The sequence below is a fragment of the Eurytemora carolleeae genome, unplaced genomic scaffold (genome assembly GCF_000591075.1).
Source record: "Eurytemora carolleeae unplaced genomic scaffold, Eaff_2.0 scaffold392, whole genome shotgun sequence".
In the NCBI taxonomy this organism is placed as follows: Eukaryota; Metazoa; Arthropoda; class Copepoda; order Calanoida; family Temoridae; genus Eurytemora; species Eurytemora carolleeae.
In genome coordinates, this window is record NW_019396285.1 from 44,607 (window position 1) to 64,774 (window position 20,168).

The window sequence follows — 20,168 nt, forward strand, 5'->3', positions numbered from 1 at the left end:
ACATTTTACAAATATTCTTCTTTAATCAATTCCCCTTGTCCAAGCATTTCCTACATGTGGTCCGCCTTTCTTTTAGTTTCAAAAGTACCGGAGATTCTAAATATTTCGTTCACATATAGATAATCTAGGTTTTATTTAAGAAATTAAAACCCTGAACGAATTTATTAATATCCTTGTTATCATTTACCGCACAAAAAACTGCAGAGGTGCAACTAGGGGGGGGGGCGGCCGGGCACGCGCCCTCCCCTAGCACCTGAGAGGGGGGGCGCCCCCCCCTGCAGAATGAAAAAAAAAAGAATGGCGAAAATCAGTATCACAGGAATAAGAAAACCAATAGAGTTATTGTAGAAATTTTATTATACTATAGTTCGTTTTAAAAATATATTTTTATCTTTCTCAATTCTCAAGTCTAAAGGCTATTGTAAACATTTAATGTAAAAAAAAGTTCTGAACTGTATTTTAATTGTGTTGAGTTTATAGAGTAGATATCAAACTTTGAATTCTTTTGGTAAAATATTCCAAGTTTGAAATATCAAATGTTTACACCACTCGGTGCAAAGATTTAGGGATTAGAATATTTGAGTTTGTGGCAAAAACTCAGTTCCAAATCTAGAAAAAATTCTGAACCTGGCAAATTTCTAACTGATTATCATATTTGATAACTAACAAGATTTATCTTCTTTGACAGAAGTTCTATAAAATCGAAAATGAATTTAGATTATGAATGTTGGTTAGATCAATCATTAATTCAATAACTTCAAGAGAAAAGGTAACATTATCTGTCCTTTTTCAATGTAGATGATTGAATTTATTATTTACCTATGTATTTTTATGATTATTTCTTGCAATTTAATCTGTAATTAAACCAGGTACTTAAAAAATACTCTTGCGATTCGCACACATATTCAATAAATTGACTCATATCATTCATTTTACAGCGGTTGGAAGTATAAATTTTGTAAAAACACAAGAACAAAAAATCGATTTGAATTGAACACATTCAAATCTGCATGCAACAACTTAAAATTTCCTTTTTTCGACTTAAAACCCTCAAAAAAGCACTTTTGTTGTTGACAAATTTTCGAAAAGGGGGGAAACCACACCCTAACCCCCCCAGACCATTACAAAATAATATATTGCTCCCCCCCCTAGGAAAAGTCCTAGTTGCGCCTCTGCAAAAAAGTATACCACATTACGGATATACCGGGATCAAGGGACTCGTTTAATTTTTGTTATAAGCAGTTGACAAATCAATGCCGCAAATATTTTTAAAGATTGAAGACGATATTCAGTTTAACTGTCGGGATTTATGGGAAACCCTTTATGTTGACATATTGTTGACAAAACACATCAAATTGTTCAAACAACTATTATATCCTAGATTTAGTTTAAATCTTTTACAAGAACCAACTTTAACTTCAGGAACTTGAATCCCTGAGTTTTATGAGAAGTGACAAACAGAAAACTAAATATAACAAAATAAACAAATGAAAGAACCACAGGGTAATTAGGATACACCAAACCTGTAAAAGCTAATTACTAAAACTGTAAAATGTAAATCCCACTGCCGTCAACTAGTGGATATTGAACGAAAATATCCCCTTTTTGTTTAGTTATCATGAAACTTCAAACAACTTTATAAAACAAAATTGTTACAATTTTTTTTTTTTTTTAAATGGTTAAAGAATTACTTTTCAACTAACTACGGCATTTTCATTGATTAGAAAAACATAATCTCTTAAAGGGAGTGACCGGCTATGTAAGGTAGTTGAACTGAGTATACAGTGTTGTGGAAAGCTTCTTTCGGATTCATTTGAGACATATACAACTTTTTAAAGATCTGTAATTCCTGAGTTTGAGCGATAATTTAATGTTCAAAACTGCTATTTTGGGGGTGGATACGTTTTCAGAATTTTTTTTTTTTAATTATTAAAATTAAATAAAAATTAAAATTGCGTTTTGTTCATAACTCAACCATCTTAATTTTTAAGATTTATCGTTTTTTACTTGTTCATTTAAAATGAATCCGCTGACAAAAAAGGTAAAAAATGTTTGTTTAGATGGTCGAATTGTGATCGAAAGTCTTGCAGCTGGTTGGGAAAAGGACCAAACCATTAAATCTTCCTCTAAAAAGAACACGCTTTTCAGGTTTTTATTACCCTCCCTCTGGAGATAAAAAGAAAAACTTTTGTAAATTGAAAAATAAATGCTTTTGTTTATATTGATGTGGACACTTTACATTTGTTTTATTTTTACATTTATCGTTGCTTCCGTGGGAGTTCTAATAGGATTTATATTCTCCTCCTCTACCCTTCATCTAAACTAAAAAGTAAGTTTTCTCCGACCTCTTTCTATCTAACCTAACACCCTGAGAAACTGTACAAATTCTAACCCTTGGTAAATGCTATATGCCTTAACTTTTATTTGGATTAAATGAATATTTCTCAAAAATGTTAATTCAGAAGTAAGAACTTTGAAGTGTTGTGCAATTCGGGAGTCAAGCATTACTATCTCCAGCTTATGCAGATCTACGGATTTATTTAATTACTTTCGACATCTCATGATCTTCATACCCTACAGGGAAAACATTGATTGAGAGATCAAGCATTGATCCTAAAAATTTTAAACTGCCTATATTGGATATCGAAATCAAGCATTCAAGATTAACAATATCCACTAAAGTTCCGATTTCAGAAGTTTTGTGTTTTGAATTTTGGGATCAGGCACCTGATGAGGACAAAGAGATTAGAATATATATTAGAGTGGAATTTAATAGAAAAAAGTGTAAAACGGCCATTTTGTTGTACTGTTTCCATACTGCAGGTGTACTTCACATATTTATGCTATATAACCTTTTGGGCCCTGGAATATCATTTTATAAAAATCTAAAATTAATGTTAAAAGAAAATCAAATTATGAAATAGGCTGGTTTCATCACTGACCAATTATCATTTCACATAGACTCTATGCCTTTCACTTTACAAACGATTATTTTCCGTTATAACTATAAATCAAATGATGTTATTATTCACCTAATTCATTTTATAATTTTAAAATTTCATTTTAAAAAATTCGAAATTGAAATGTATAGTCAAGGGAACATAATGTATTAATGTTCTCTACTGCATATATTTTGTGAACATTTACATGATTTGTACACTTTGAACTCCCTTTCAGACTGAAAGGGACTGAAAAAATTCATACCGAGGTATTTTCTAAATTCCACTCTAATATATATTCTATTCCCTTTGCCTACGAATTAGTTTAATCCCTCTTCGATATCCTACAGGGATAACTTTTATTTAGGAATCATGTTCTATTTTAACGATACTTTACACAACATTTGTCTCTGCGTATTTAACCCCTCTGGAGTTAGTGTCTCAGTATTTTACACTTGTGAAATTTGTCACTCTTAAGTTTTTTCTTTTCCGAATTATTCCCGTCAACCCTATGTTCTATACAGAGGCAACTTCCAATAATCCCTTAAACATAATCTTGACCAGACCACGATATTGCGGTGTATAATATTCCAAGCAATCTGGTTTCTATCATGACTATAAAAAACTAAAACAAATCCGAATATACAAAATAACTGCAACAAATTCAGGGCTATTGAGAAACAAACAGAGAAAACTCTTTTCTCTGCAAATAATTTGATGAGTAGAAAATCAAATAAAGGTTTGGTCGGGGGGGGGGGATTTTAATACTACAGAGAAAATGGGGAAATGTAAATATTTTCCCTGTATATTGGGAAAAGTATAGGTATAGAGTATCTGAGAGCTTACATAGATCTAGACTGATATGTAAAGTTGCTTCAATATTCAGGACTGGGTCAAATATGAAGTGTCGCCAAGACATGTACAGATCAGAACATCATGGATTTGTTTTTTGCTTTTGTTGGTGAAAACTGAAAAGTAATTCTAATGAATTTTTGCTTGAGAGCTTGCAACCATGGGATCACTGCATGAAAGAGAAATGAAAAGTTTAAAACTATATCTTTATTGTAAATCGAAGGGTGGGGGGGATATTTATAAAAATTCTCTGTTGAAATAAGTATAGAGAGAGGACGCACAACTGAGAAGGCACCATTAAGTAGGCTTTGTCAATACGCACAAAATTGTGACAAATATCGTAGTTTTATTGATCCCTATTAAGATCTCACTGATTCTAATTTGTTGTGGTATTTACCATGCTCTTTCCAAAGTTTCCATAAAAGTTAAGTTAAAAATTTGGAAAAAATTCTTCTGAAAATGAGTTAAAATCCAAAAAGAAAAAAACTCTCGCGCAAAACTCTAACTTATTAGTTCTAATATATTTGTACTAACATGAAATTTGTTGGATACAGGTTTGAAATATTAAAGGTCAACACCTTATTTATTTGATGTACACTGTACAGCTAGGACAAGTTGTGTACGGCATACATACATATTCCATACAACCTATAGACGGTAAACCGGGATAGAAAGCCGACTGAATTATCATGATTTAAAATTGGTTATGGCGAGTGTTAAGCTCTTTCTGACTGAATATGAATGCCTCGCACAATTGATTATATTTTTAATTAAATAATAAAGAGCTGCTTAAAGTGTGATAATTAATTTTAACTTCCAGCTTGGCCTGGATTTATCACTGTAAAATTCAACCCACTCAACTTAGAATTTCAAAACCAAGCTATAAGAACATTCTGTGGTTCTCCCGAGTTCCCCAGTCAAAATTGGAATCTGCAAAAAAACTAAATCTGCAAAAATATTTAAACAAAGAGTAATCAATAATTATCTTGAGAATTATGAGAGGTTTAAATTCGAAAAACCTAGCTGTATATCGTGTGAATAAATTTTATATAAGAAAATAAAATAACTGAAACTTTATTAGCTTATTTCTGTTTCTGTACCATCATTAACACCCTGTATTTTAATTTATCTCTACATAAAAATCCCTCTGATCTCACCCTGCCACAGATCACCTGACAATCTCCTTCCTTCCAATCAACTCCTTACCTATCCAAAAAAAATATCTTGATATGTGTAACCAATTATATTCAGTATCGTTAACTAACTTAGGGCCAACCACTCAAAACGACCAACCCTGGTTAGGCGGGTCCAAACTGCATTGTAAATTGTGATTGGTTATTTGTAATATTTCATGCTTTGTAGTTGAATAAATATATAAAATATATGAAAATTTGATGCAAATCAGTCAGGGGTTATGAGTTATGATCGGACATACAAACAGATAAACATAGATTACTACTTTGTATATGTAAACTGTTGCATCAAGGTTTAATTAATAAAGGGAAGAACAAAGAATGAGATCTTATTATATTTCCATCACTTTTTACCCTACAATACCAGAGCTGAAAACTTTAGAATAAGATATACTTAATCCCAATTACTTAATCTGAGTATCCGATGGACACACTTTTGATTTTCTTCTTAAACAGTTCTTTCTTGGATATAGTAGAGAAAAATCAAAAAGGGGTTTTTAAATTTAGAGAGTCTCTCCCATTCTGTATATAATCTTAAATGGCGCGCAAAATTTCAAATTTATCGGCTTCATATACGCGACTCTATTGGTTGAATTTTATACACTTTTCAGGATACAACGTACAAGATTAGGTTAGTCTCGATATTAAGAAAAAGGAAGGATCAAGCATTAATCTCAATATCCACCATTCTAAAGTTTTCAGCTCAGAACAATATATGTCAATTCTTGCTTTATTAATAAGTAAAGATCAATCATAACGCAATTATTTCATATCTTCACCTTGTTAAAAGGATTGCAATCGTAATTTCAATTTGAGTGGATTTCCGATTCCCGCCGGTACCCTCAAAAGTTTTGTCTATTCAAGAGTGTATGAGCTAATCCTGATTAAATCGCGTTTTCTCTGTTGAAGTGTCTTGCGGATTTCTTTTAGCTGAAACAATGGAGGAAATATTCAGAATTCAAAACAATATTCCAGCTAGAAAAAAACGACGATATCGTCCACACTAATTATAAAATAAAGGTTTACAAATCCCCCTAAATCTCAAAATGAAAGTTCACATCAAATTACAAGAACCGTGTTTAAGGTGTAACTTTAATTTACTGCGTTTTACAAGAACCGTGTTTAAGATGTAACTTTAATTTACTGCGTTTTACAAGAACCGTGTTTAAGGTGTAACTTTAATTTACTGCGTTTCTTTGAATTCTTGAAGCCTTTAATTTCTGCTTTATCATTTTAAAATCAAAAACTTCTAAAGGTTTGTCTGATCAAGTTTTAATCATTGATATATTTTTGAAACCTCAACTCTGGTTTCCCTACAAAAAGGAGATGCGCAGGAAAACTATAGGAATTATCAGAAATGAACACTTTTAACCCTGATACACGACAATACCTTCCTTATTTTTGATCAGATAAAGATTTCAAGAGTATCGTTTTGTATCGGGCATTGTCATCATTGCATGGAGGGTCACTTAAGATTATCCTTACTGTCCCTCTATTACATTCCCTTTTTTCAATAGTTGTCAGTGCGTTCATGATTAGCCAAGCAGTTTTTTGAAACAATCATTTTAAATGATTATTCCTTTATAAAAAACTGGTGTCTGGTATGCAACAATTTTCATTGAATCTGAAAACTTATTTAAACAGGTTAAAGATAAAACTAGCTCTTTACAAAGGAATGTCATTTACTCATTTAAATGAATCCCCTTGGGATTTGAATTTTAAAATAATCATAATTTTTCTGAAAGTAAATGATACATTTTTACGGTAGTGGTTAATTAGACAGACCGACTATGTAATGTATAGTTAAACTGAGAATGCAGTGTTGTGGATGAATTCTTTTGGATTCATTCAGAATTTCAGAGTTGTGATTTTTTAAATTATTAAATAACGACGACAAAAAATGTAAACAAAATTCTACAGTAAACTAATTAGTTGTTTAGGAACAGGTTGAGAAAATAAAATTAACTCTTATCATCGAAAATAAGTAATCTTATTCAATTATTAGTTTCTATAATCTCTCTTTAATCACAAAGATTTTCTGCAGATTTTCTGGAATTTTTATTAAAAAGACGACATTTGAAGAATTTGACGAAATCTGCGAACAAATTCAAAGAAAATAAGAAATTCAATATATGAGGAAAAAGGAAATAATTAATTGTAACTTCGATTTATTGACAAATTTCTTTTGAGAAATATGTTCCGAAACATCTAATTAGTTTACTTTAGAATTTTTACTATATTTTTCGTCGTCGTTACTTAATTATTTAAAGAATCCGATTCTGAAAACGTACCCACCCAAACTTATGATTTTGTCCACAACACTGCCTATTACCTTACTACCTTACATAGCCGGTCAGTCCCTTTAATATAAAACATACAGAACAGTACCCTTCATAGCTTTATCTGATCAAGTATGAATTAGATATCAATGCTTATAATTTAGAAAACTTATTTTTTTTTGAATTGTGGTTTCTCTACAAAAAGTATCTGGCGCATTTCTACGACAGGAAAACATAAATTGGTATTATCAGATTTGAAAACTAGAAAAATGACAATATCTTCCACATTATTGATCAGATAAAGGTTTCAATTGGGTATTGTTACGTCGGGCATTGATATCTTTGAATGTAGGGTAACTTAAGATATCGCTTACAGGTCCTTTAAACATAGTTTAATATTTTTACCTTATTTTCTATGTGTTGTTGTTTAAAAGTTTATATATCCTAGATTACCGATCTATTTCTAACTTTATATCCTATACCTTAATGGAGAAATTTAACAAAATGTAGGCAGATAGATAGATAGGTAGATAGATAGATAGATAGATAGATAGATAGATAGATAGGTAGATAGATAGATAGATAGATAGATAGATAGATAGGTAGATAGATAGATAGATAGATAGAAAGAAAGATAGATAGATAGATAGATAGATAGATAGATAGATAAATTCTAAATGGTTTTAAATATAAAAATTTGTAAGCATAATGCTTTTAATGTACTATGAAACTATGGAGCTATGTGATAAAAACAAAATAGTAAATAGAAAATATTAAAAAATATGAAAAACCCATATTTTTGTAAAGCAAGAATAATAGTTTAAAAACATAATAATGAAAGGAAAGGATTTCGAGGAGGCTCGGACGAGAAATTTTTGTGACTGGCCTTCCTACCCTCAGTCAATTTACAGAGATCATATGTTCTCATGCAACAATGTCAAGGTTGATCCTGTCTTGAAAATTTACAATTGGAATGCTCTCTAACTGTCTTATAATTCAACGCGGCATGCGCGTAACTTCTTTGGGCCTCAGCCTCAGGGTTATTGTGAACGAAAAACCCCTATTTTTATTGTTATTATTCTATGGCAAACAAAATCTTTTACGGGAATATTTTTAAAGTAATGGTTTTTGCATAAATCAAGAACTAAATGAAAAATACATTTTTTCCTATACTTTCTGTACACTGCAAGCATATGTTTTTAACAGGGGGGATGGAAGTTCGCTACCTGCCTGCCTACAAAGCCCAAGCCCAAAACTTAAGACAGAGTCTTGTTGTGAAAACCAGTTTTGACACCCGGGTTTCACGAACGGGGTTAGGCAGTTTTGTGGATATTATTATTTTTTTATGAAATATTATTTTATTCAGTTCCTTCATATTCTCCATTTTTTTCAAATCTCTTAAATCAATATTTACACAAATGTTAAGACCCCAAAAAGGAAACTCGGGAGTTTCGTTCAATGATACTCTCTTAAAGGGAGTGTTCGCGAAAAATGAAAGGGGGTATAGGCTTAATGCGATAAAAAAGCGCTTTTGATCGCTACTAATCTTACTTCTATCTGTTGCGTCTATAAGGAAAAAATTGTTAAAGACGTCTCATACCGAAGAGCGTAGCGCCCATACAAATTGAGGAAGTTGGAAATACCAAAAATCCTCGAAACAAGAATAAACGTTTTTATAAGTAACTCTCAGATCATAACAATTAAAACATATTATGAAAAATCAACTATATATAAATGTGGCGAAAGATAATCGATGACTATAGGTTGTTCTATCTGATTGACTTGTTTGAAATTAATTAATTTTTTTACGGTGTAAATCGTATGTTGCAATTTTCTCAATTTGTATGGACGCCATGTTATTCGGTATGAGACGTCTTTAACAATTTTCTCTTTATAGACGCAACAGATAGAAGTATGATTATTGGCGATCAAAAGCGCTTTTTTATCGCATTAAGCCTATACCCCCTTTCATTTTTCGCGAACACTCCCTTTAAATTTCGGGCTCAAGTGTATTAAGTATACAGTTTACTGATCAAAGATATTAAGAGATTATGGGCCTAATCATACAGTACAAACATCAAATATGCAGTACGCTTTCGGAGTACAAGGGTATGGGGAGGTTTTGTTTTTAAAATTTACATAGTTTTCTTAGAACCGTTTATAAACAATGAAGCATTGCTCTTTACGAGATTGTAATATATATCTTACTGAAATTAGTTTCTTTGTAATTGGAAAGGGTAAAAAAGGTTTATTTTTCAGGGTGGTGGGGAGGAAGCAAAGTATGTTTACATAAGCGTGTTAATGAGAACTTTTTACTTGTCCTGTACCCTACCATATGCCAATGTATTAAAAAAGATAGTGTCGAAAATGAGAGTGCTAGGGTGTCACAAGTCCCCCACCCCAGCCATTTTATATTAGAAATAAAGTTAATAATTCGAGGGTACTGTTATTAATCTGACATTCCACCTTTATAGATATGTACAGGATCACTCTTAATACGTCACACTGCACCTTTACAAAAATATTTTCAGAAATCCCCCAAGTACCGTAATTATACAGATTGACCTTTGAAACTGGAGCTACAATGGCCCAAAGCCCGAAATTTAAAAGAGTATCGTTGAACGAAACTCTCGAGTTTCCTTTATGGGGTCTAAGCATTATTGTAGATTTTGATTTAAAAGATTTAAAAAGTGGAGAATATGAAGAAAATAAATAAAATGATATTTCACAACAAAAAATATTGATATCCACAAAACTGCCTAACCCCATTCGCGAAACCCGGGTTTTAAAACTGGTTTTCATTACGATACCCTGTTTTAAGTTTTGGGCTCAAGGAGAATTGAATACAAGGAGCCAGGAGGGGGGATTAGGGTTTCCGTACACTTTGCTGTGACGTTTTTGGACTGCTGGAGAACTCATAGTTTTTGCGTAACAACAATAATAAAGGCAGTCGATCTAATGTAAACAAACATGAGTTAGTATACGGTGAATCTTCATCTAACGCCAGAGATGCACCAAATGTCTGTTTATCATTTGTGTTATTGTTTACTATCTTTATTATTGTTGTTACGCAAAAAATAGTTCTCCAGCAGTCCAAAAACGTCACAGCAAAGTGTACGGAAACCCTATTGCCCCCTCCTTGTATTCAATTCTCCTTGCAATGACCTGTATACAATTAGTAAAGGATTAGCGTACATATAAGCACTCTATATACTATAATCTAGTTTGTTTTTAACGATAAATATTTTCTCCATATTACCCTATCTTCTGTTTCTATTGAAATATTGGAATAACAGGCTTCAGACGCATTGCAGGGAGAAAAAAGAAACAAATACCATACTCCTAGAGCAAACTCGTCCTAGTGTAGTATAGTATTCTCGTCCTAGTGTAGTATAGTAAACTCGTCCTAGTGTAGTATAGTATACTCGTCCTAGTGTAGTATAGTATACTCGTCCTAGTGTAGTATAGTATACTCGTCCTAGTGTAGGACGGGATACTCTTCAAAGTGTAGTATAGTATACTCGTCCTAAGTGTAGGACTCGTCCTAGTGTAGTATAGTATACTCGTCCTAGTGTAGTATAGTATACTCGTCCTAGTGTAGTATAGTATACTCGTCCTAGTGTAGGACGGGATACTCTTCAAAGTGTAGTATAGTATACTCGTCCTAAGTGTAGGACGGTATACTCGTACTAGTGTAGGACAGGATACTCTTCCAAGTGTAGTATAGTATACTCGTCCTAAGTGCAGGACGGTATACTCGTCCTAGTGTAGTATAGTATACTCGTCCTAAGTGCAGGACGGTATACTTTTCCTAGTGTAGGACAATATAATCGTCCTAGTATAGGACAGTATACTCGTCTTAGTGTATGTAACGTATACTCGTCCTAGTCTAGGACAATATATTCGTCCTTTAGTGTAGGACAGTGAGGAGTCCGAGTCCAAGAAATCTTTGTCCTAGTCTTATATAGGATGTAATTGAGTAAATTTTTATTGTTTACATCAAACAAAAATAGCCTTTTATCGGAAATGAACAGATGCTGGTCACAAATGACGATGACAAATGATCGATTTTTTGAAGCTCGACGAGATTTTTCTAACTACTCGGGGTGCCGAGTCCCTCCCTCTGTAAGCTACAGTTGAATATCTTCCCTGCATTGTCTTAAATTAATATTTAATGTATCGCCAGACAAAGAGGTGCACTGCAGTGCACTTATACGAGGAAATATTTAATCATTTAAACTCATTATTCAGATTATCAAGAAGATTTACAAGATTTTGTAGATTTAAAAAAACTTCTATATGCCGAGTCCATTAGCGCCTGATCCAATCAGGGCTCAGTCATGTGTTTGTTGTTTATTCTGAACCAATAGAAATAGTATGGCGGTAACATCTATCTTTCTATGTATCTCATTATCCAATCAGAGTTATGAATCCTTGAATAGGCGCTATCAGTAAATGGAAATATTTACTTCTACTGAAACTGTAGTGGTCGTATTTACTAGGTCCCCAAGTTATTTTAAAGATAACCCCATGCTGATCAACAATCAGAAAGATATCGTTAATTTGTTATCTGAAAATTATTGAATTCTGTTAATTTCCTTTTTTGTTTCTTCTGCATAAATCCGCAAGTAACGTTAATTGAGAAGTGTTTAGGGGTATCCTAGTGAATCGGACATGCCGCTTTAAATGGAGTCATTTGAAATTAGATCTTCAGGATCCCTTTAAGATTTTTAAAAAATGTACCGTGGTGTTGATTTAGCTCTTGTTTAAACCTCTTGTATCTTTTATTCTAAAACCTAGCTCCAGGCTGAATAGAAATTAAATAAACGATTCCGCTAAGTAAATGGTCAATATATACAATGTATTGTATACAGCATCAATAAACCTCTATTTCTAGACAGGAAAATACACTCTCATAGATGAGTACTTCTAACTGATTTAAACAAGGTTACAGCCGGTTAGTCAGAAAGCATACAAGTATAAATACAGGGTTTCCCAAAAATATCGAGACTTCTGTTCAGAATTTATTCAGTCTTTTTTACATTTACTAGCCTTATAGGGAGCTACGCGCCCATCTTCTAAATTAATTGTGAACATGTTCTTTTTGTGTATAACGTAAAATAAAACAAAAATAATTCGCGGATTTTCACAAAAAATTTCGTGGATTTTCAAAATTTTCAAAAATTTAATGAAGATCGAATTTTGATGGAGACAAATATTTAATTTACAAATTTACATCCCCGCCTTACTACCAACTAAACCACCTCACTAACTACCTACCTACCCACCTACATACCTACCTACCTACCTAACTACTTAAATACCTAAATACCTACCTCACTACTTTCTCGACACACGTTTTATCTTATAGGTCTATAACAATAATTATTCTGGACTAAATATATATACTATATATTGTATAGTATTTACCCTAAATACATATTTAATGCCGATAATCCACTTGTAGGCTAGGCTGAGGCTGAGATCTATTCATTTGTCCATTACAACTAATGGTGGTTAGTTATTATGCCGGAGTAGGTTTAAATATATATATAGCATAGACCGCTTTCAGATCTTCAGAACTTGGAACACTAGAGAAACATTGAAACTACAAGATCTGGTGAACAAGAGAACCTGCACATTTAGAGGAACACTAGAGAAACATTAAAACTACAAGATCTGGTGAACAAGAGAACCTGTATATTTAGAGGAACACTGGAGAACCATGAGTACTAGAGTACATAGAAAACAAGACAACCTGGAGAACGAGAGTACCTGGTACACTGGAGAACCATGAGTACTAGAGTACATAGAAAACAAGACAACCTGGAGAACGAGAGTACCTGGTACACTGGAGAACCATGAGTACTAGGGTACCCGGAAAACAAGACAACCTGGAGAACGAGAGTACCTGGTACACTGGAGAACCATGAGTACTAGGGTACATAGAAAACAAGACAACCTGGAGAACGCGAGTACCTGGTACACTGGAGAACCATGAGTACTAGAGTACCTGGAAAACAAGACAACCTGGAGAACGAGAGTACCTGGTACACTGGAGAACCATGAGTACTAGGGTACATAGAAAACAAGACAACCTGGAGAACGCGAGTACCTGGTACACTGGAGAACCATGAGTACTAGAGTACCTGGAAAACAAGACAACCTGGAGAACGAGAGTACCTGGTACACTGGAGAACCATGAGTACTAGAGTACCTGGAAAACAAGACAACCTGGAGAACGAGATTACCTGGTACACTAGAAAACCATGAGTACTAGAGTACCTGGAAATGAAGAAAACCTGGAGAACGAGAGTACCTGGTTTGCTCGAGAACCATAAGTACTAGAGGACCTGGACAACAAGACAACCTGAAGAACGAGAGTACCTGGTACACTTGAGAACCATGAGTACTAGAGGACATGGAAAAAAAGAAAACCTGGAGAACTAGAGGATCTGGAGAACTTGATTACCATGAGAACCAGAGAACAAGAGAACAATGAAAACAAGTGGACATGAAAAACCAAGGGACAGACAATTTAGAACATGGAAAACTGTGGGAGCAAGAGAACCAGAGAGCCTCGAATCTTAAGAACCTGAAGATCATGAATCATCCGGAGATCCTAGAAAGCCTGAAAATAGATATGAACCAAAAGAATTTTAAAACCTGAGCAGAGAGAAACCTAGATCATGTTACGTGGAGAGAGCAACTGGAGAACATTGAAATCCAGAGAATGGGATGAACCAAAAAGTAAAGAAAATGGAACAACTAGGAAACCTCTAAAATCAAGAGAAGAAAATGAGGTTTGTGAAAGGTATGAGTACATTAGATCTAATTAATATTAACAATTTTTTTAAAAATATGCACCAAGGTAATGCAATAGTTTCAAAACTGCAAATAAATGTTAAAAAAAACTAAAACTGGTTAAAAATTGAAAACTCTTAAGAATTAAGAACATGAAGAGAACTAAATAGGAAACTCTGGAACTAGAGGGCAAAATAATTTGAAATCTCTAGAGAACTTACTAGAGAGTTGAAAACTAAATAGGAAACTCTGGAACTAGAGGACAAAATAATTTGAAATCTATAGAGAACTTACTAGAGAGTTGAGAACTAAATAGGAAACTAGAGAACTAGAGAACTGAATAATTAGAAATCTAGAGAACTAAAGTCGATAACTAAATAGGGAACTAGGGAACTAGAGGACTAAATAATTAGAAATCTACAGAACTAAATATGGAACTAGGGAACTAGAGGACTAAATAATTATAAATCTAAAGAACTGGAGTCCAGGACTAAATAGGGAACTAGGGAACTAGAGACCTAAACAGAGAACTAGGGAACTAGAGGACTAAATAACTAGAAATCTAGAAATCTAGAGAACTGAAAGTTTATACACTAAGAAAATTAGGGTACTGTACTAGCTAAAGAACTTTTGAACTATAAAATAAATAGAGAACTAGAAGATTAAGAATCTTGAGAACTAGGGAACTAGAGAATGAGCAAACTAGAGGACTAGATATCTTAAGAACTAGAGAACTGAAGAACTAGAGAATTAGAAAGAATTGTAATATATCGCTAAAATAGCGACACTGTACAATATAAAGAACGAAAGATGAAGTCAAGCATTTCAATGTTTTCCAGGAGCCAATAGAAAACTAGAGGCACAGATATCTGGAAACTAATGAACTTAAGCACTAGATATCTAGAGGGCTATATGGAACTAGAGAACTAGAGAGGACTAGATATCTAAAGAGCTATTAAACAATATATACAGAATTCTAGTATACTGGAGAGGACTAGAAAACTAGAGAGAGAAAACTATGAAATTAATCTGAACCTATTGAGAATGGATCTAAAGTTAATTCCTAAAGTTTGAACAACTGAGAGTACTACACCATGAAAGGGTTGATGATTCTAATGAATTTAATTTCTCATGGTATTGTTTAAACCAGTTGGAGACCAATCTCTCCTTGGTTGATTTATAATTTCCAATTAGAATAATACAGTTGGTAGATTATCTATTTATCTTCTTGTCAGATCTTGTAGAATGTATTTTAAGTGTTATTCATGTAATGTTTATTTAAAGCTCTTCTCAGTGTACAACAATCTATTAGTCTCGAATCTATTCTTGAGAGACAGGACTAACAATAAGATGATGAATTATATCAAAATCTAACAATTCCTTGCTTGTTATTTATAATGCACTACCACGACGGAGCACTTTCACTAAGATTTTCAATGAAAACTCACAATGGAGTTATATGCAGGTATGCATTATCAATTATTATACAAGGCTAGTAAAACAAAACAACTGACACAATGAACAATGTAAATGTCCGTTTAAGAGTGTGTACAGTGTACACGTTTGATTAAAATGCCGCGCTAAAGTAAAAAAAAATAAAATTTGGATCGTCTTCATCTTTCTTACAATTAGCGAGATGAAATTCTTTCAAGAATATTTTAAAAGTAAAATGTTTTTAATTATTGCGAGAAAGGTTTTTGGCCAAGAAAATTAATTAGAAATAATGTAAACCATACCACATGATGTTTTAAAAAATTTTATTTAAAACTTTTCCGTTTAATTATATATTTGAAATTTTAAAAGGTTTGAATTAAAAAGATTAAATCCAAAGATTTAAATATCATGGAATGTTAAAATTGAAAAGTTTATAAGGTTTAAAGAGGAAGAGTAAGAATGGGTTTGTATGAAGTATATAAGTGAGGAAGAGTAAGAATGGGGTTGTATAAAGTATATAAGTAAGGAAGAGTAAGAATGGGTTTGTATAAAGTATAGAAGTAAGGAAGAGTAAGAATGGGGTTGTATAAAGTATAGAAGTAAGGAAGAGTAAGGATGGGATTGTATAAAGTATAGAAGTAAGGAAGTGGGGTTGTATAAAGTATAGAAGTAAAGAAGAGTAAGGATGGGGTTCTATAAAGTATAGAAATAAGGAAGGGTAAGCAAGGAAAAGAAAATTGAGAAGGATAACCTGAGAAAAGGAAAACAAGAAAGCATAAAACACCAATGCGTGTGAAATGAATGTGCTCTATCATCTATGTGAGTGTGTGATGGAGGTTAAAGGTATATTATTGGAAACATAAAGGAAATAATGGTTTACAGTTTCTTTCCGCAGTCCGACACCAGTAATAGATCCCTCAGAAACCAGCTCCTCATGTTTTAAAGGGACTGTATATGTACTTTCAGGTCAGGTTATTTAAAGGGACAGACTGGCTTTGTAAGGTAGTTGAACTGAGTATTCAGTGTTGTGGACAAATTCTTTAGGATTCATTTGAGACATTTAAAACTTTTAAAGATCTGGAAATCCTGAGTTTGAGCGCAAAGTCGACGTTCAAAATCATACTTTTTGTGTGGATACATTTTCAGAATTGTTTTTTTTTTTAAATTATTAAATGAACTAATTAGTGTTTAGGAACAGGTTAAGAAAAAAAAAATTAATCTTATCGTTGAAAATAAGTAATCTTATTCAATTATTAGTTTCTATAATCTCTGATTATTCACAAATAATTTCTGCAGATTTTCTGGAATTTTTATTGAAAAGACGACGTTTGAAGAATTTGTAGAAATCTGCGATAAAATTCTTAGAAAATAAGAAATTTAATATAATGATGAAAACGAAATAATTGATTCTTTCTTGTGAGAAATATGTTCCTAAACATCCTATTATTTTACTGTATAACTTTTACTTTATTTTTTGTCGTCGTTATTTAATAATTTAAGAAAACCCGATTCTGAAAACGTATCCACCTAAATTCATGATTTTGAGCGTTGACTATGCACTCAAACTCAGTAATTATACATCGTGGAAACGTTTCATATGTTTCAAATGAATCCTAAAGAATTTGTCCACAACACTGCATACTCAGTTTAACTACCTTACATAGCCGCCCTGTCCCTTTAATATGAATTAGATTTCCATGTTAAACTGTTTATTTTCTATTTGAGATTACTCTGAAAAGTTAGTTGCCGCATTTCTTAGTTATGAAAAACAATGGAGAAATTATTAGAAATACGCTTGCAGTCCCTTTAAATGGATTTTCAACCTAATTTCCCGCTAATATCGGACAAAACCTTTAAAGTCGATGCTTTAAAGTAATCCAAAGGATGAAAAATCGATGAGAATGTTGCAAATTACTTTCTAAAAACTAAAGCTAAAAACTAGTTCTTTATATTTCTAAAATGTATGTGTCTAGGGCTACTAAACTTTAAAGTGAGTTAGATGAGGTAGAATCAAAGATGATGCGACACTTGGTCTTGGTTTAACTTTCCATTGCAGTCAGAAATATATTTAGTAACCAGACTAAAAAAAGGAGGTACATATGTGACCATGACACAGTAAAAAACATTTAATTATTGCATTAATTATTAGATTCGAAGAAATCGTCCCAAAAGTTGCAAACAATTTATCAGGAAATGAAAAGTTAATGTAACTGAAAACGGTACAGCGCGGCGCATCAAATCAACTTTTCTTTTTCCCTGACTGTTTGAAGAAAAGAATCCATGGATGGGGTTTAGTATTTAGAAAGCTTGAGTATAAAGATTAGGAAAAACTAGATTGATGTAATTTTATCCTTTAACACCTACTGTTATAGATGCAAAAAAATGCTCCTAAAAAGACCTTCTGTAATTTTTCAAGTTTTGAAATCAAACCCCTTTTTTCCCATTTCTAAAATAAGATAACTATTACGCTAAATTAATGGTCATAAAATGCATTATTAAAGAAATAAAACTTAGTTTTAGTTTCTGCATGGTTCTCGGTTCAGAGTTACATGGTTCTCCGGAGACTGATTCTGGAAAACTAACTGAGAAGGTGAGACGGAGAGCAGGAATACAGCTCCATATATGGGAACAGGCTCGATGTAAGACCAGAGAGGATAAGAAAGAAAATAAAGGAAAAAAAATTAATATTCCAGAAAACTATAGGAAGTAAAGAAATTTAGAGGATAAAGGAAAACTGTAGAGAAGGATGAAAACTAGAGGAAGGAGAACTGTAGAGAAGGATGAGAACTAGAGAATAAAGGAGAATTGTAGAGAGAAGGATGAGAACTAGAGAATGAAGGAGAACTGTAGAGAAGGATGAAAACTAGAGGAAGGAGAAGTGTAGAGAAGGATGAGAACTAGAGAATAAAGGAGAATTGTAGAGAAGGATGAGAACTAGAGAATAAAGGAGAACTGTAGAGAGAAGGATGAGAACTAGAGAATAAAGGAGAACTGTAGAGAGAAGGATGAGAACTAGAGGAAAAAGGAGAAGTGTAGAGAGAAGGATATGAACTGGAACTATATGATTAAATCTGCATTTAACGTGTCTGTGTACTTTGAACTGTTAATCCTCTAAACCTTTGAAACAAAATGTTTGAGAGTAGAAAGCTGCTAAACTTTACATGAGAAATGAATTATGAATGAGTGTGGTAATATTTAGGATATATATCTCTAGACCTACATAGATAATGCTGGGTGTCATAGTATACTTTTATTCAAAATTGTGGAAAATATTCTAACTTAAATAGTGTTGAATAAAGGAATTAGAAAATTTAAGTTTGTGACAAATACTCAATTCCTTTATGCGAAAATTCATATATATGCAATTTTGTATAAAAGTTATAGTATTAAACATTCATTTTTCCTTTACAGTCCCTTTAATCTAAGAAAATCTCCCGTCATAGAAGTGATGACTCCTAAAAGAGTTTATATTTTGTGTATTTTATATTAAGAAATAAGACAGGAAATTGTTTTTCTAAATTAAAGAAGATCGACAGAGAAATAAAAATCTGAAAAAATGTTGATTTAATATTACGTGAACCAAGAAAAAATAATCTGGTTCCCAAAAATTTACTTGATTTCAAAGTATTTTTTTCAGAATCAGAGTTAAGAAAATCTAAATCTTACGTAAGCTGTGAAATAAGTTCAGATAATAGCAGAGGAAAAAACACAATCAAAGGTTTTAAAAACTTTGTTAAACTTTTACTTTATAGTTTAAAGTCTTAAATATTGAAACTTCATTGTTTTTTCTCTTTTCATAAATATACAGTGCTCCCCAAAATAAAAAGGTAAATAAAGACACTGTATATATCTGAGAAGTTGTCTTTATTTACCTTTTTATTTTGGGGAGCACTGTATATTTATAAGAAAAATAATTGTCCCTGACTTGCATAATGTTCCGCCTCCAAGTTCTGAAATGTTTTCTTGTTTCTATGTTTTGTGACAACAACGTAGTGTACATATTACAGCCCCCAGGGAAGCGTACTGCACTAAATTAAACTAGAAATACTTACAATTCATTTTTTTCTGATTTTTAAAATGAAATCTGTTCTTACTTAGCCGAAATAATGATGCAAGCTCAAAGATAAAAAACATTTTTACATTTTTTCCAAATCTACAAAATGTGTGAACATAAACCTCACCATGTTTTCTTATGCAAACCAACATGATTAATTAGTCGATATTAGAATTATTTCTCCGGATGCTTAATGAAAATATTCTACGAAGCTTTTATTGATTGCATTTTCAATCTGTCACAAGCAAGGTTAAGTGTGTCCTAAACGAAATGATTACCGATGAAGTTCTAGCACCGAATTCAATCAATTTGCAGGGTTGCTGAACTGCCTACCTCCGGTTCAAATTTGAATTCGGTTCAACGATGTAGCTCTAATTCATCAATTTCGGTCTCTAGATGATCTCCTTTGATCTTCTATAGCTATATAATTACGAGTGTGTATTAAAAATAATGTTTTATTTGGATTTATTTGATAAATATGATCTCTCAACGAAATTGAAAATATCTTCGGGAATTATAAAATCACGAAAAGGACAAACCTGATCTAAGATCAGCCTAACTGAGCAAAGATGAGCTTAGCTAAGCCTATATGCTACGCGTAAATGAGAGTAAA

General features: G+C 32.6%; 1 protein-coding gene across 1 annotated transcript in view; it reads right to left on the minus strand.

Annotated features, from left to right (window-relative positions):
* Positions 1 to 20,168, minus strand: part of LOC111700160 (uncharacterized) — a 36,309-nt gene that overhangs the window by 12,486 nt on the left and 3,655 nt on the right. The window lies entirely within an intron of this gene.